The sequence below is a fragment of the Erythranthe guttata genome, chromosome 10 (genome assembly GCF_056151865.1).
Source record: "Erythranthe guttata isolate IM_541 chromosome 10, IM_541, whole genome shotgun sequence".
Lineage (NCBI taxonomy): Eukaryota > Viridiplantae > Streptophyta > Magnoliopsida > Lamiales > Phrymaceae > Erythranthe > Erythranthe guttata.
The window spans coordinates 12,538,675-12,558,379 of NC_142542.1; the positions used below are offsets into that span (position 1 = coordinate 12,538,675).

Genomic DNA, 19,705 nt, shown 5'->3' on the forward strand with positions numbered 1-19,705 from the left:
TTAAAATGTATTTTCCTTGTTCGTGACCGTAGCTTCGTGTTATATTGTACCAACATTCAGATTAATGTACAAGAATGGTCCATTCATTCGATTCCCCACTTGGAGTTGATTGTGGCATTTCGGCGTGGATGGTTTGTACAAGATTGTCATTTTATATTTATGTAGACTTTTTGGTGATGATATAAAATATGAAATTTTTATTTTTTGTTCGGTCGTATTCGACTTAAATCCTCGACCTATTTTTAGTTCGGTGATTTTTTAGAATAATTTATTTTGATCTAAAATTTGATCCGTGCATCGCACGGGTGAGATACTAGTTTCATATATTTTGATATCATTTTAATGTGCATTTATTTTAATTTCTTGCAAATATAGTATATCTTAGACTTAGATGTTTAAATCGAATTAAAATTTATTTTAATTTAATATGTTATGAAATTTATATTTTTTTTATTATATTCAAAATTTTGAAAATTTAAAATCTGGATATGTATTTATTAAATAATACTAAATTTTCATGTATTACATATTTACGTGCCAAGATTGCAAAGAATTTTGTCCATTTATTAGTATTAGTATCAGTATCAGTATTAATATCAGTATCAGTATCATTATCAGTATTAGTATTAGTATAAGTATTAGTATTAGTATTTGTATTAGTATTAATATTAGTATCAGTATTAGTATTAGTATTTACGTACTAGTTTTAGCATTAAATATTCGTATTAGAATTGACGTATTATTATTAATATTAGTGTTGATATTAATATTATATTAGACTATTAGTATTAATTTTCGTATTAATATTAGGATTAGTATTAATATTAGTATTATTAGTGTTGGTTTTAGTATTAATATTAGTATTGATATTAGTATTATCCATGTTGGTTTTAGTATTAGTAGTAGTAGTTGTTAGTCTAATATTAGTGTTAATATTAGGGTGGCATAGGCAATTGTACGCCGCAATGTCCAGAGTTAAGACTAGATTTGAGATAAAGATGTTTATCAACTTAGAATCGGCGATATAACTAAATTTACGAGCAATGTTTTGTGCACAAAAGATTTTCAGCGAATATGAAGGTAAATCACAAACAAATGTATAATTTGATTCAATAAAATATATTTTTTGGTTTTATTAGTGTTGGTTTTAGTATTAGTATTAATATTTGTATTAGTATTATCAATGTTGGTTTTAGTAGTAGTAGTAGTAGTAGTAGTAGTAGTAGTAATAGTAGTTGTTAGCGTAATATTTTGAAAATTTAAAATCCGAATATGTATTTATTATATAATGCTAAATTTTCATTTATTACATATTTACGTGCCAAGATTGCAAATAATTTTGTCCATTTATTAGTATTAGTATTAGTCAAGGTTGTAAAAAGCGGTAATCGGGTCCGAGTCGGTCAGGCACCGACTCACGATTAATCGGTGCGGCGGTGATTAATCGGTGATAAATCGGAAATAAATCGGTTTTTAAAATTTAATATAATATATTTGTAGATATTATTTATAAATACTCAAAACATAGATAAAAAATATTTAAAAATAGTTATATCTCCATCATGTATATATTCTAATAACATAATAAAAGTTTAATAATAATAAGATCATAATACATAAATATCCTTATAAAATATAAATAAAAAGGCAATTTTTTTTGAATTTACATACACTCTTGGCATACATCATTAGTTCTTTAACAATAATAATAAACATAAACAAAATAAAGCATAAACTCCTTTTTTTTTATTAAAATCCCAACTTTTATTTTGATTTATAAAAAAAAAAAAAAAAAAAAAAAAAAAAAAAAAAAAAAAAACTAAAAACCGATTTTTGACCGATTTTTGCCACCGAAGTTTGACCAGCCTTAAAGGTTTGACCGCCTCGGACCGCCTCAGACCGCCTCAAACCGCCTCACAGGCAAAAAATCGATTTTTCAAACCTTTACACTAAAATCGTAAAGGTTTTGGACCGACTCGGCCGAGGCGATCGATTAATCGGCCGCCTCGGCCGATTTTTAGAACACTGGTATTAGTATTAGTATTAATATTAGTAGTAGTATTAGTATTAGTATTAGTATTAGTATTAGTATTAGTATTAGTATTAGTATCAGTATCAGTATCAGTATCAGTATCAGTATCAGTATCACTATCAGTATCACTATCAGTATCAGTATCAGTATCAGTATCAATATCAGTATCATTATCAGTATCACTATCAGTATCAGTATCAGTCTCAATATTAGTATTAGTATTAGTGTTAGTGTTAGTATTAGTATTAGTATTATTATTAGTATTAGTATTAGTATTAGTATTAGTATTTGTATTAGTATTAGTATTAGTATTAGTATTAGTATTAGTATTAGTATTAGTATTAGTATTAGTATTAGTATTAGTATTAGTATTAGTGTTATTATCAATATCAATATTAGTATCAGTATCAGTATTAGTATTAGTATTAGTATTAGTATTAGTATTAGTATTAGTTTTAGTTTTAGTTTTAGTATTAGTATTAGTTTTATTATTAGTATAAGTATTGTTATTAGTATTAATATTAGTATTATTATTAATATTTGTATTAGTATTAGTATTAGTATTAGTATTAGTATTAGTATTAGTATTAGTATTAGTATTAGTATTAGTATTAGTATTAGTATTAGTATTAGTATTAGTATTAGTATTAGTATTAGTATTAGTATTAGTGTTAGTATTCGTATAAGTATTAATATTAGTATTATATTAGTATTAGCATTAGTATTAGTATCAGTATCTGTATTAGTATCAATATCAGTATTAGTATCAGTATCACTATCAGTATTAGTATAATTATCAATAACAAGATAAGTATCAATATGAGTATCAGTATCAATATCAATATCAATATCAGTATCAGTATCAGTATCACTATCAATATATGTATCAATATATGTATGAGTATGATGGTACGACTATTGGTATGAATATTAATATTGGTATTAGTATTGATATTAGTATTAGTATGAGTATTAGTATCGGTATCGGTATCAACATCAATATCAGTATCAATATGTGTATGTGTATTAGTATTAGTATCAGTATTAATATCAGTTGTAGTATCAGTATCAGTATTAGTATCAATATCAATATTAGTATCATTATCATTATTATTATCATTATTAGTATTATTATTAATATCTGAATTCATATTAGTTTTGGCGTATTAGTATTAACATTAACATTAGCATTAATATTAGTATTAGTATTAGTATTAATATTAGTATTAGTATTAATATTTGCGTATTAGTTTTAGCATTAAATATTTGTATTAGAATTGGCGTATTATTATTAATATTAGTGTTGATATTAATATTAGTAGTAGACTATTAGTATTAATCTTCGTATGAATATTAGGACTAGTATTGATATTAATATTATTAGTGTTGGTTTTGGTATTAATATTAGTATTGGTATTAGTATTATCAATGTTGGTTTTAGTATTAATAGTAGTAGTTGTTTGTCTAATAGTAGTGTTAATATTAGGGTGGCATAGACAATTGTACGCCGCAATGTCCAGAGTTAAGAGTAGATTTGAGATAAAGATATTTATCATCTTAGAATCGGGAGATATAACTAAAATTACGAGCAATGTTGTGTGCACAAAAGATTTTCATCGAATATGAAGGTAAGTCACAAACAAATGTATATTTTGATTCAGTAAAATAATTTTTTTTTGGTATTATTTACATGTATGTCAATTGTTCAAAGTTTTCGTTCGTTTTGTCGTATCCAAAAATAATTTGATCACGTGCATCGCACGGGTGAATTACTAATTGATAATTAATTTGATAATCATGGTTGGAGTAGATACATTTTAATCAATATTAAAATATGATCTGAAATATCAAATACATTTTTGATAATTCAATTTTGGTATTTAACATTGGAATTGCTCTAATGGCTTGTTCATGTGTATGTGATTGCAAATGTAATAAAATTAATTATTGACTAGAAAAACTCAGAATAAATTTCAAAAAATTAGTATTAGTATTAGTATTATCAATGTTGGTTTTAGTATTAGTATTATCAATGTTGGTTTTAGTAGTAGTAGTAGTAGTAGTAGTAGTTAGTAGTAGCTAGTGTAATATTAGTGTTAATATTAGGGTGGCAGGCAATTGTACGCCGCAATGTCCAGAGTTAAAAGTTGATTCGAGGGAAAGGTATTTATCAACTTAGAATCAGACGATATAACTAAAATTACGAGCAATATTGTGTGCACAAAAGATTTTCAGCGAATATGAAGGTAAATCACATACAAATTTATATTTTGATTCAATAAAACATTTTTTTTTTGGTATTATTTACATGTATGTCAATTGTTCAAAGTTTTCGTTCGTTTTGTCATATCCAAAAAAAATTGATCCCATGCATCGCACGCGTGAATTACTAATTGATAATTAATTTGATAATCATGGTTGGAGTAGATACATTTTAATCAATATTAAAATATGGTCTGAAATATCAAATACATTTTTGATAATTCAATTTTGGTATTTAGCATTGGAATTGATCTAATTGCTTGTTCATGTGTATGTGATTGCAAATATATAAATTAATTATGGACTACAAAAACTCATAATAAATTTCAAAAAAACTTTTGCAAACACTAACCGGGTCAAGTTTCTATAACTGATTTGCTTTTCACTATCGGTCTCAAATTCGGTTACTTCAATTGCTTTCTATCCATATAATGAAATCTAATCCGATGTATGTATGAAACTAGCGCTGAGATTGGGTTAGGTTTTGTCCAACAATTGTTTCATTGCCAACTATATATTTAGGTGAATAATATTTATTTAACCAATTCATTAAATTGGGTTGAAAAGTTCACCCAACCCATTTATAATGGATCAATGTATGGTTTCTAATATCATCAAAAGTTGGTTGACCAAAAATTATCCTTTTACTAAATAACTGTATTAACAAAATTTTATTAAAATATTGGGGCCATTTGAGATACACCCCTAATAGAGAAAATTTATAGGATTAGGTCTACTCCCAAAATTCATGTTTTGAGATATCCCCTAGCTCTTTTTGTACTGAAAATACTCCTCCCTTACGTAAATGAAATATATAATTATCTAGACTGTATTTAGTTTTTCATTTAATTGATTTACTTTAAATAATTTTTTTTATTACGATATAAAAAAAATCATTTTATTTTCTTTCTGATAAGCTTACTAGGTCTAATATGACTATATGTGACTATAGTCATATTCTTACTTCATATTGCCATTTTTTTATACTTTTCACTTGAATTTTGTATTTTCGATTAAATAGTGTAGTACAATCATATTTGTCAAATCATATTAAAAAAATGAATATCGCCAATTATTTACAAAAAAATCCATCTAACATTCACAAAAAAAAAAATCATAATTTGAATATTCTTATTACAAGTCAACTTTTAGACCACAATGTAGGTAAAAGAAAAATGTGTAAGTTAATCAACTAAAAAACCATTGGGATCACTAAACATTAGAAAAACACCTACATATGAAGATACATTACTACATAGGACTACTTATAACTACATATGACTGCATGTGACTACATATGACTACATAGTTGAATCTCTTCAATTGACATGTTGTTTGCATATTTTCTTCAGCATCATCGACTTTTGATAGTAAGAAACTGTTTATCTTCACTTACATGTTATTGTGAGAGAGAGAGAGAGAGAGAGAGAGAGAGAGAGAGAGAGAGAGAGAGAGAGAGAGAGACGGAAGCGGAGGCGACACGACAGTCGCAATTATCACAATTATAGTTTACATAGTCGAATATGATTATAGCCATATTCAACGATAGTCATATTCGAATATAACTATAGTCACTGTTACTGTTGTTGCTCAAAGTTGAAAACGTACAAGATAAAAATATCAAAAAATATGGGTAAAATGTAAGTGTAAACAATTGATTAATTCACATGACTAAATAAGCAAAAATGGGCAAATGGTATGAAATATGTAATAACTCGTTACACGACTATATATGAATCTGAGTAGAATTGTGTACAAACATAATAGGCGTTAATACGTGACTACATATGACTAGCAGTCAAAATCCGTAACAACCAAATGGTATCCAAACTCATACATTCTTAGAGAAATAAAACGAACTCAAACAACATGAAATACGAAAAAAATATAAATACGGCTCTTATCATGCCAATCCACAAGTGTCAATGCGTACAATCATGGTCTAGGAGCCGATATAAAACTGGAATTTGGGTGTGTGCAAAAGTCAATAAAGTCAATTGAGTTTAGTTCATAACATTTTCCAACCTATGGAGTTGCATATTATCCCTAAAATATTATTTTTATTTCTATTTTTTTTTAAATAATTTCTAAGTTAAGTGTGTAATTTTTATAAGTGATTATTTGAATTATCAAAAGAGTTAGTATTTTATATTTTAAAAATCAACAAAGAAAACAAGTTGACATAAATCTATTATCAATTACATTATGCCTAAGCCACCGTTAGAAAGAAAAACTTCACAAAATTCCACCAAATTTTAAATTGTGTATATTTTGTCGAGTTGTTATTAGTCATTTTGAAATGATAATTGATGATGTTGTAATGACCCTATATATACAAATTTATACTTCAAAATTTGGAATATATTTTGGTAATGAAGGAACCCGCCAACTATAAAGGTGCACTGGATACACCTACACTCTCGTATTATAGCTTGCAAACCATACGAGATACATAAACAACACTAGGCTAACCATATGTGACAAGCTCGACCTAGCGGCAATTGACAAGGAATTTCGAACCTGGATCAACTGATACAGACTCACTTGCTCCAATCGTTAGGCCATCCCTTGCGGGACATAATACTAAATAAATTTTGGATTTTTTTAATTGAAATAGGTGGAGAGGCATACACATCAATCAACATATTTCGCCACCAAATATTCAGTTGTCAACCATCAACCGACCCACAAAGGTTGGGTAGGCAATGGTTTTCAATTTAAGCAAATTTAATTTGTCGAATGGGTTGGGTTTTAGGCCCCTAATCGACCAACCGAACCAACCCGATCCCAACCCTGTATATGAAACAGTAACACTGCACTAAAAATGAAAAGAATCCAACAAAAGAATATCCACTAATCAATATTAAAAAAGTTTAATTAGATGAAGGACATATCCAAGAACTTAATAAAAATCATATTAATTATAATCGTGATATTCAACATCACATAATCTTGACCCGCTCATAACCCTTGCCCCACTCGAAAAAAACCCGACCGTCATATTCTTGCAATTAGCTTCGAGTCTGTCACGCGCGAATTTAATCCCAATCATAACCTCAAAATCCACCGTCGTAGTGTGACGTGGCAGTGACGTGTTCACTGATGCAACAAGAGAAGTCATGTTCGATGGGTCTGGATTAGAGGATGTAACGACGGTACTCGTCCAATCCTCCGACATTGACCGGAACAAAACATCCATACCACGGTAATCGAAGCTATCGTAGCCCGATCCTTCGTCGACAGAGAGCCCTATATTCCAAACCGCCGAAGAAGAATTATTATTCCATTGGTCTACGGAAACCGAAGCCCATTCCACTTTGAAACTCGGATATTTGTACATTTTCGAGACTAAATAGCATGCACCAAAGAAAAAAATGACCACAATTAAAAATGAACGGATATTCTTCGCTGAGAACAATGATTTTATATCAGTAGTAGATGTCGAGTTGATTCCGGTGCCGCCGGTAGGGAGACCCTGGGCGGCGGCGTGGCCATTCGAGGCGGAGGTGGGCGGAGGCGGAGGCGGAGGGGCGGAGTAGCTAGGGGCGACCGGTATACCGATGCATACTCCGTCAAAGCCCTGTCACTGTGGTCTAGGTTTTTCTGGATTCATTTGTTGCAAATATTTCAAAATTTGAAGTGAAGCGTTTATTTTTGTAGCGTATAATATTATTAATGTATTGGGAACAAAATTTAATAAAGAATCATATTTACTTGGGGTTTATTGCAATTGGTACCCCTGTGTTGTATCCAATTACGGGTTTTTTGCACTTTGCACCCTTGAAATACACTCTTTTGGTACTTTGCACCCTTAAATTGTAAAATTGGCAGATTGCACTCTTTAAACATAAATTATTTGGCACTTTGCACCCCAAATCACTTTTGGCTTAGAAAACTTACCTGCAACTTGCTAGGAAACCTGGAAGATGGGCAAATTCATAATTCACTTATTATCTATCATCTTCTCCCAATTGTTAATAATCCTTTCACCATTTTTATATTCCGTCCCTTTAATCAAAAAAATCTAAAATCTTTTTAGCCATTTCTTTCAGTGGTAAATCAGTATAAACACTAAATAATAATAGTAAATCATTTTTTTGTTTTTTTTTTCGCATTTGAGTTTGAAAAATAATGCAATTGGAAATTTTAGGCCGAACCTTAAATTTTGTTTTTTGAATAGTCAAATGAAATAAGACTACTCGGAGGTTTATTTGGTGGCAGAGAGGTGGTAGCCTATTAGTTTCATGATGGGAGGAATTTTGTGCTTCCATTGAATAGTCTGGATCCGAAAAATGATAAAAAAAAATAGCATTACCATGGAATAAAACATAATCTTCTGAACGTGTGGTATCGAACTCTTGTCTATATATTCCGGCCATTCTTGAGTTTTAGTTCAGAACTTACATATTAGGGCAAATAGAAATGACTAAGAAGAATTTATTATTTTTTAATTAAAAGGACGAAAGATAAAAATGGTGGAAAGATGATTAAAAATTAGGGTGAGAAGATAGATAATTAGAGAAATTACAAATTTGGCCATCTTCCAGGTTTTCAGCAAGTTTTGCAGGTAATTTTTCTAAGCCAAAAGTGATTTGGGGTGCAAAGTGCCAAACAATTTATGTTTAAAGGGTGCAATCTGCCAATTTTACAATTTAAAGGTGAAAAGTGCCAAAATGGTGTAATTCAAGGGTGCAAAATGCTATTAATTTTTTAGGGGTGCAAAGTGACAAAATACTATATTTTTAGGGACCAAAGTGGAATTAAGTCATATATAAATGTCAATCCTCCTTATATTTGGGCTGCCCATTTCCTTTCTCCTTTTTTTTCTTTGTTTATATATTTATTACTTTTTATTTTATTTTTTTGGCAAATTTGATGATGAAACGGCGGCCTTTTGTTTCGGTTGGTGGAAAAATTTGTATAAGTTTGTGCTGAAATTTTCATTTTAGTATTTAATTCCAGATTAAAATGAAAAACCATCTCTCATTAATTTTCTGTTTTTATTTGTTTGTTTTCTGCTTGTTTATGCAATCATTGGAAATTATTTGATTTATTGTTTCCTGTTTCTTTTTCGGTGATTAGATTTTATTTTTTAGGATTTCTCTACTTTAATGTTTGATGATCCGGGTTTCACCCTATTTACTATTTATAATTGTTGGATAATCGTTCCTCCAACCAAACAACAAGTACTTGTTGTTTCGTTGGAGGAATGATTATCCACTGAGGCTTATTTCCCTCACGTGTCCATATCTTCGAACTATTGCCACGCCTTTCTTTGATTTTCTTTTCCACCTTCAATGCTAGCTAGCTTCCCCACATTGCTGTATGTCTATTAGGTTTGTATTTACGACGAACCACGTCGTTGATTTCTGAGCGCAATCTCCATAGATAATGAGCGATTGTTTGTTATTCGAGCTCATTAAGATCGCACACCTTATGAAGATTATCAAATTCTGATGTAAACTCTTCCACCGATATTTCACCTTGTCTCAGTTGATGATACTTGAGAAATGAATCTTGTCGATAATTACCAGGCATAAATTTCCTTGTTAACTCTTTTCTCATTTTACCCCTATGTGAAATTTATTTCCGTGCCTTCTCGGGCACGTTGTTTCTTCAAATGCTCCCACCATATTGATGTGTGTTTCTTGCGTTTGAGGGTACCAACTTTACTTTGCGATCATCATGATCAACATCTTTGTAGCCGAATATATTTTCTCTCGTGTTGAGCCGTCGATGAAGGCGTAAATACTGGGATATCAACTCCTATGTCAAAATTTTGTTGAGAATCAAGATTCCTTTTTTTTCGCCTTGGCATGGATTCTTCACATGATGATCGATCTTGATAACGAGGTTGATATCACCTAACTAATGCTTTGAATCATCACGGGAATCATTATAATCTTGGCCCTCTCATAATTCCACTCGCCTCACTCAATAAAAACCCGACCGTCATATTCTTGCAATTAGCTTCCTGTCTGTCACGAGTGAATTTTATCCATATTATCACCTCAAATTCATGGTTCGCCGGAACGAACATCGCAATTCCTGTTCCATTGCAACGTCGTGGCTTCGTCACGGCAGGAACGAACAAATTTTAATTAAAATGCTAAAATATAGAATTTATTTCAAATATATTTTTAATAAGAAGATTACAATACAATAATATGCAAAATATTATTATAATTTCAAAAATAAATATTACAACAATCTTGCATTAACATTATGAAATTACATGCATTATCAAAAATATTTATAGATATGGATGAATTTTACGATAAAAAAATATAACAAAATTAATCATCTTTCTCACTGATTCTCCCAATGTTAATTGTTTTATTTGTTAATAAAAATTAGTGTTTCAAATTAATTATTTAAAAAATAAGATTTCACTACACACTTTTATAGCTTGAAATTAATTGTTCAGTTCTTAAAAAAAAAAAAAAATAACGTTATTGTCAAAGTGTTGGTGTCCATGGGCTTCTTCGACCTTACACCCGGTGATAAACACTTGGTGGGTCTTATGCTGCTACATGTTCTTTTTTTTTTTTAAAACCCCTACAGGTAAACCCTAGAGGGGAATATATTATAAAATACAAAAAATGACACGTGGTAGCAGAAGACCCACCCGGTATTTATCACCGGGTGTAGGGTCGAAGAAGTCATGTCCATGAAGGGCAATGGATCAAAAAGAAAGGAGAAAGTTGCAATTAAGAATATAAAATCAAATTAGAAGAAATAATCCCACAATAGCTTTAGTAGTGTCTACTATTTCGATCATATCTCTTATCCGAACTCCAAATCACCTGATGTTAGTGGCATTGGAAAACTATTTCAACGCAATACAATTTTTTTTGTATTACGTTAGCCCCGATGAAAACACTTCTTCTGGCTTGCACTGGTGATTTTTTTTTTTTTGGTCGTTTTTGTGACACTGAAAACAATTATTTGAGCCGCTTCTTTCCTCTGTCATACCAAAAAACAAACGTGCTTAAATAAGAACTCAGTATCCTTACTTTTCAATATATTACTTTATGAAAGTTGGTACAGGGATGAATAAGAAGAGATCAACGGTTTCGAATATAATCCTCTAAAAAAGAAGTAAGATAACTTCATTCTATTTCCAATGGATTTACAAGGTTGGATCTATATATTGACTAAGTTAAGCAAATTAATTTATTTATTAAATCATTCTGTGTTTGCACACTAGATTTTTGCAAAACTAACATTGAATCCATGTTCGAATGCATTAATGTACTAATCAAAGTAATTTAACTACAATAAATGATTTTGAAAAAATTATTTTCACTTAGTATTTACACATGGGGTCTCACTTGAAAAGATAAACGCATTAATGGAATTTGAATTTTTTTCCTAAATATATTAAAGATAAAGTTAATACACGATAATTGTATATTAATGACAGTTTGGCCGAGTGGTCTAAGGCGCCAGATTTAGGCTCTGGTCCGAAAGGGCGTGGGTTCAAATCCCACAGCTGTCAACTTATTATTATTAGTTTTATTCATTAAATAAAAAAAAACCAATTAAAATCGATTTTTCAAACATGCTTTTTATTTCCAATATTATTACATATGATTTAACTACTACATATTTTTATATCTTCTAAAAAAAATATAATCAACCATTAACTTTCATTCTCAACTTTTTCTCCCGAAAAATAGCTTATTTTTTGGTTAAACAAACTAGTAATTGTACCCGTGCGATGCACGGGACAACAAATTGCATTGTTTTGATGTTGTAATAATATAAACAAACGTTTGATGTATCGTATGATCAACATTCTATTATACTGGAACATTATTAAGTATACTACACACAAAAAAAAAAAGGACATAACTTTACTGTTGAATAATTTTCTAAATGAATTGAATCAGCTAATGCCAGTAGATTGAAAATTTAAACCAGGAAAAAAATCATCAATTATGTCTTTCATGTTGAGCTTAAAAGTAATTAGATTTAATAACTAAGTTAACATAATCAAAACTAAACTATCGACAACATACCATCGTAAAAGGCCATCTATACATCTTGCATCGTAACTAAGCCCTTCTCCACTGCCTCATTTTAAGGCTGTTTTGCCACTGGAATTAACAATTGGAAAATTAAGAAACAAAAATAAATACAAACAATAAATTAAATATCGCATACAAACAATAAGTCTTGAAGGTCGACTTCCAATAGCTTGTGGCTCCACCCATTTTTTGGTTAATTTTCTCAAATCATCCCTTTTAATAACATGTCCAATAACATATAAAATGAAATAATTGTTATACATAAAATTTGAAAACTTTGGTATAAATTAATGAAACACATAATTTAATAAAATGAACTACCTATAAGCCATGATGGAAAAAGATGTAAACTAATTGCCACACAGTCAATAGGATGAAGAAGAAGATAAGAAACAAAATCTAAACTCGGGTTACCAAAAGAAGAAGCCTTAGGTAGGGAAGAAATAAAATTCAAATGTTGCAGACATTCTGTAAAACGATGTCACAAAATCCGCTAGGGATGAAAATCAGATTTATTTACCCTTTTTCTGTAAAAATCGAAAATCAGATTATTATAAATAATATCTAGGAGAATTTGATGAAAATCGATAATAATATTTAAAATAATATTTAGGAGATAAAAAATTGATAAAAAAATCAAAAAATAATATTCAGGAGATAAAAATCTGATAAAAATCGAAAATAAAATTTAAAATAATAGTTAGGAGATAAAAATTTGATAAAAAATCGAAAATAATATTTCAAATAATGTTAATGAGATAAAAGTTGATAAAATATGAAAATAATAATTAGAATAATATTTAGGAGATAAAATATGATTAAAATCATTCCGTAATAACTCCAATTCCACATTCATACCACTCCTCGGTATTATATTGAACCATATAGGTTTCCTTGATTGCTTCAAGCGTATATTGACCAAACTGATGAATCGTATTATAAAGATGTTTAGGTATGTTTCTACATAAATAATCTTTAGCGCATATAAGATCCTTTCCAATTAATAGTTTGATTAAGTTTGGTGTCTCAGAAAGAAGCTGAAAATATATTTAAAATTATAGTTAGGAGATATACATTTGATAAAATTAAAAAAAAAATATGATTTATAATAATATTTAGGAGATAAAAATTTGATAAAAATAAAAAAATAATATTTAGAGGATACAAATATGATAAAATTCGAAAATAATATTTAAAATAATATTAAGGAGATAAAAATTTGATAAAAATTGAAAAAAAATTACAAATATGACATTAGGGTTTCTTAGGGTTGCCCTAGCGTTTCTTTCTTTTATATATAAGATTAAATGTAAATAGCCTCCAAAACGCTTCTACATTACATTATATCGAATTATTACAAAAAAAAGGTAGTATTTTATAACTTTATTTGCTAACTTTAGACGGCATCTCCACCGTCAGTCGCTACTTTGTAAACAACTATAGCATATTATTACAAAATGTATTTTTTTTTGTGGTACTTGATAACTATAGTTTTGCTAACCCTAGACGATATCTCCGATCCGCCACCAATAGCCATCTCTTGTAAATATTTATGGCAAATTACTACAAAATATATTCATTTTGGGTAGTATTGTATTTTATAACTCTTTGTGCGCTAACCCTAGACGACATCTTCGATCTGCCGTCAGTAGCCTATTATTACCAAAAATATTTTTTTTCGGTAGTATTTTATAGCTTTATTTAATTACCTAACCCTAAACGACATCTCTGTTTAAAGAAAAAAACTCTAGACGACATTTCTCTCCGCCGTCAGTCAATATTATTTATCAATGCCAATATTATATTTATGTTTTCGAGGGTAATTTCCTACATTGTTACTGTATGATTCAATCATTAGGGTTTCTCATTTTCGTATGGAGAAAGTTAATAAAAATTTAATTAAGTGTATATAGTTATGACGATCATTATATTAAATTCTCTTTTTAGCAATTTGAATCGGACAAAAGAACGATTTTCATAATAAAAAAAATATATTTCCAAAGTTTTCGAATTTCCAAAATACAGAAAATGAAGAAGAAAAAAAATACATTAAACCAAAAATAAAAATGCATATTTTATTAATTAACTATTGGATCAAAATCATAGAGAGTATAAACAAAATCTTTTTGGTTGACTTGACTTGATGCTTCGTCATCTTTCTCTATTATTCCCTGTCACAGTAAGGAGAAAAAATATCTAAATAAGTCGGAATTAAGCATTTATGTAACTACCTAAGAAAAGCGAAACATTAAATATATTTCATTTTTTTCTTATCAATATTGCTATGAGAGATATTTCATTACGAAAAAATTCTTGTCTCGTCAGATCATTGAAGTACTCGACCGGTACTCGGTTCAGCAATTTATCTCCTGTGACATTACGAGGTTGAGGAGTATCAACCTGTGGTAATAATAACAATAATATTTAATACCCGCAAGGGTGGCCTAGCGGTTGGAGCAAGGGAGCTTGGGTCAATTGACCCAAGTTCGAATCCCCTTGTCAACGGTCGCTAGGTCGAGCTTGTCACACATGGTTAGCCTAGTGTGGTTTACATCTCTCGTATGGTTTGCAAGCTATTATACGAGAGTGTAGGTTTATCCAGTGCACCTATATGGTTGGCTGCGGGTTCCTGCATTACCAAAAAAAAAAAAAAAAAAAAAACAATAATATTTAATTAATTAATAATGATCACAGGTTATATAAGAACAATATAAAATATTTGAAAGACTATGTATTATATATTTATAAGGTTAAATAATCAATTAATTACCATAGTGTTGTTATGCGTGTAGTCTTCCTTTATTAATTTGCTTTTTCGACGTTCAGGTAAAATCCCATGAATAATTAACGTATGTACATCTTTAAGGGATCTGAATTGTACGCATGTCCTCAGATAGTTGTAATACTGAAATCATTAACATTTTTCATTAATTAATTATATATATTATAATTATCAAAAAAATAAATTCATATGTTATTTTTATTAGCACAAACATCTTTTAACTATTAGAAAATAGGGGGAGAGTGTTAAAAATAAAGAAAATGGAGCTATGTAATCTAATTAAATTTATTATCTTAGTTAAAATTAATAAATTTATGAATTTGTTTCCGAATCCCATCGATTGGATTTTGAGCGAGGCAAACGATGAATAATCCAATTTTCTTTCCCAGATAAGGGCGTTGTTGGTATGGATATTCCCTCATTACCATCTTATTGGTCTGAGATTCTTGGAATCTAGAAAAATAATGTTATCAATACATAATTTCTAAGATTTTCTCTCTGTATATGTATTGTCCATTCTATCTTTAATATCATTTAATTGAGCATTATATATATATCATTTAACTGCGATGTCATGCATACTAATTTTCAAAATTTTGTTTAATGCTAATAATTTTCACTTCATGTGGCAAAGCATGCTTATCTATCCATTTTGTAATACCATCAAGCTCAACAATAAATTAATTTAAAATATTTGTTAACTACTTACAAGCATTTTTGTTGAATTGTTAGAATCCATGGAAACGAAAGATTTGAGCATCGGAGTCGGTTGTTGAATGAATTTATGCAACGGCATATATCCGTGTTGAAAATTGAATAAAAGCAAAGTTAAGAATAATAATCAGGTACTTATATATATATATCTCACCAGATCGATTTGCTTCACAACACTAAAAATTTGTTTCGTGTCGATTTTCATTACATGTTCTTGCTCGTCGGCCAAAACAGGAACCAATTCAAGATTTGCCATTTCTTTTTTAAGTGTATGAATTTGAAGAAAAATAAAATAAAGGATATATAAGTGAAATTGGAAGGATAAAGAGAGGGCATAAATTTGTTGAATTGTATGTTTATAACTCTTTATATCAAGTGACAACATTTGTACCTATTTATAATTATTTTTTTGTTAATTATAAAAAAGAAAATTAATATTTTTACCGAGTATGTAGATTTTTTAATTAATGGCATCGGATATCTCTTTACAATTTATTTGTAATGGTATTTCTTGAAGATGGTAAGTAAATGTATGTTATCAATATATTGAATTCAAAATGTCGTAATTATTACAAAATAAATATGGATTCTATCTAACACAATACGCGTAGTCAACAAGACAATTTTACGGTCTCGCAAGGGATGGTCTAGCGGTTAGAGCAAGTGAGTTTGTATTAATTGATCCAAGTTCGAATTTTCTTGCCAACAGTCGCTAGGTCGAGCTTATCACACGTGGTTAGTCTAGTGTGGTTTACGTCTCTCGTACAGTTTGCAAGTTATTTTACGGGAGTGTAGCTCTATCCACAGTACAGTTATACACACTACGGCAACCTAAGAAATCCTAATGGTATATTTGTAAACAAATAATAATTTATATATATTTTGTTAAAGATTTTCTCTAATTACTTTCACCGAATCTGGCCAGCACAATCTCAATCCTATTTCTTTTAAAAAAATTATCTCATATTTCCGACCCTATTTGTTGATGGAATCTTTGTACTTATGTTTTATTTTAATATTTTTGCTTTATTAATTAATTCATTTATTTAATGATAAAGTTCATATTTTGCAAATGAAGTGTATCTAATTCTTTTTCCGAATAATTTGTATTATTAAATTTGTATAAAATTTGATGTTGCTACGGATATTTTTAATAAATTTTATTGTAATTTTTATTATCGTGTATTAAACTTTATTTTCATTTTTGAAATATCATCTCGTGCATCACACGGAAAAAAATGCTAGTACATAATAATATTGTATTACGCAATAATTTATTATGTTATATTAGGTTACATAGTGATTTTGTTGTTTAATACCATTGTTGTATATAGTAAAATAGTAATATTTATGCGGTAAATATTAATATAGTTAGCACTACTGTCATCTACAGTAATATTAGTGTTTTACCGAACAAGATACTGTTTTGGAAAAAAATAAGTTGATTTTTTTAAAAAACAAGTCACACCTCAGAGACAAGTATTAACTGCTAGTTAGCGACTGAGGAAAGAAAAAGCAAGAAAAAAAAAAGTCAACTACGACTGACCAGCAGTCAACAACGACGACGATCAAAATTAGGTTAGGCGTCAAAATTAAATAATTTGTGAAATTAGAGTCAAGTTGGAGATACTTGAATGAAATTGGAGTATATTAAAATTGGAAATGGTATTTTAGTATTTTCCACACATTTGGACCTTTTCTAAACATTTTCGTAAAAGAGTTTTTTGATGTGAATAAGTAGCCCCATAAACTTATAGGTAATAATCTCATTAAAAAATTACTAGCCCGTCTGTGGCCATCACAATCAATGTGTTGTATTTGCTCCAAACAAGCCCCTTATTTTAGCTACAATCATGTTATTTTTATTTATGATTCGTTTCAATTTGAATCTTAATAGGAATTTAATAGGAGATAACTTTATCTATTTTATATAATTTAATACGATTCTTCTTCGATTTGAAATATCCAATCATTTTTTTACGATTCAAAATCTATATCTTTTATGTTAAAAATTAACATTTACCATCTTATTTAGAATAAAATCAAGTAAATAAAATAATTATATAACTTTAACCCAGGTACTCGTTCAATAGCGTCAATGTGGCGGGTTTCCGTCAAATTTCAGCAATTCCTTCCAAAGCAAAGGGAGAGTTGTTAGGTTAAAACTGAATAGACATATCCATGCCCTTACCCCCTAACTCCCAAATTAAATTCCATCCATTTATGAGAATTAGTCAAACCTAGAGAATATTTAATTATTTAATCATAAACGCTAAATTCTACCAATTATTATCAAGCTCACCCTACATAGTCGAATTTGGAAAAGATTAATCATATTAAATTAAACTAATTAAGCAAATTAAAAAGACAAAAAACAAGAAAGCAATTTAAACACGAAGATTAATCAAAGTAGACAAGCCTAGGATTTTATTCTTCCCCCTATGTGATTATTACTCCCCCAATTCCTTCAGTTATGCACGCAATTAACCCGAATTATTAACCTGAGATGCTAAATTAATCACAACCCGCTTCCGCGTGTATTACGATTTTAATACTCTAGATTCAATCACTGTATTCCTACGCAATTAATTCTAGAACACAACATTAAGCACAAATCTCAATAATGGCTACCTAAGAGATTAACTATATTCCTATGTTAATTCCACAAAGGCTCTTCTACCAAAATTCTAATTATTAACCCGATCTTCCGATTCATGCGATTAACAATAACATAAAAGCACATAAGGTGATCAAATTCATGCACTTAATAAAACAAGTAGAAGAAATAATTTGGAATTAAAATTTGCATAAAATCATAGAATTGGGTTCATAAATCCCACATAGGGTTCAAAATAAAATCCTAGAAATAAAGACTTAGCTACTCTTTATTCTTATGATAAAGAAAATAAAATAAATAAATTAAATAAGAAAAACTATGCTTGAATCTTCCTTGATCTTCTTTGCTCTTGAATTTGCGTAAAAAGATTGATCCCCAATTGTGTACAATTAGGATTCCTTTACTCCGCCTTTTCGTGATCTCGGACGGCCGTCCCGAATTTTGTACTAAAAATCGGACAGGCGTCTCAAAACCAGGGACTTCTTCTGCTTCTCACACCGCCGTCCCAGTTTTAAGTGTATTTCTCATACGGCCGTCCCGGGCTATATTTCTTCAGATTTTTTATTTCTTTACTTTTGGCCCATATTTTCTCCAAAATTGCAGTTTTTACCCCATACTTTTCCAATTCTTCAATTTGTACCTAAAATACAATAAATCCACTTTAAAGCACCAATTATCGTTAAAACACACCAAAAGCTCCAATTAAAATGTACGATTAAGTGTAAAAATATACACTTAACACTCACCCACTTACAATATCCTAAACTCGTCACTCTTTAAATAATCATTGATTTGATTATTTTGTTCGCTTTTATTTATTACTTTTTAATTGAAATCATGGCTTCACTACTGATGGTACGCGATATATTTCCGATTCGATAACTAGTGGCGAAGCCATGATTTTATTACGGGGAGAGCCGAATATACATTAAAAAATAACGTAAATTTTTTTAATGACAATGATGATTGTTCAGAGAGTGGTGAATCTAGGACGAGTTTAATCTTTTGGAGGTTCGGGGATAGCACCCGAAAAAAAAAATTATGATTTTTTCTTTTGGAAAAATCAGAAGATTGAAAAATAAAAAAGAAAACAAATTTTTTTAGAACTTTTTTTAATTAACTTGGATTTTGGATGGACTACATAATAAAAGTTGGGTAAAATAAATAAATAGAAGGTATATTACTGTGGATTTTTTTTTCAATTGAGAGTGGACTCGCCCCGAGATCCAAGCCACAATTTGCAACTTTTTTATCCAACTTGTTAG

The 19,705-nt window shown here is 29.4% G+C and overlaps 1 non-coding gene across 1 annotated transcript; it reads left to right on the forward strand.

The window, feature by feature from the left end:
* The first annotated feature begins 11,715 nt into the window (after positions 1–11,715).
* On the forward strand, positions 11,716–11,795 carry TRNAL-UAG (transfer RNA leucine (anticodon UAG)). The gene has a single exon. It is a non-coding gene; the product is annotated as a tRNA-Leu (tRNA).
* Positions 11,796–19,705: the final 7,910 nt, after the last annotated feature.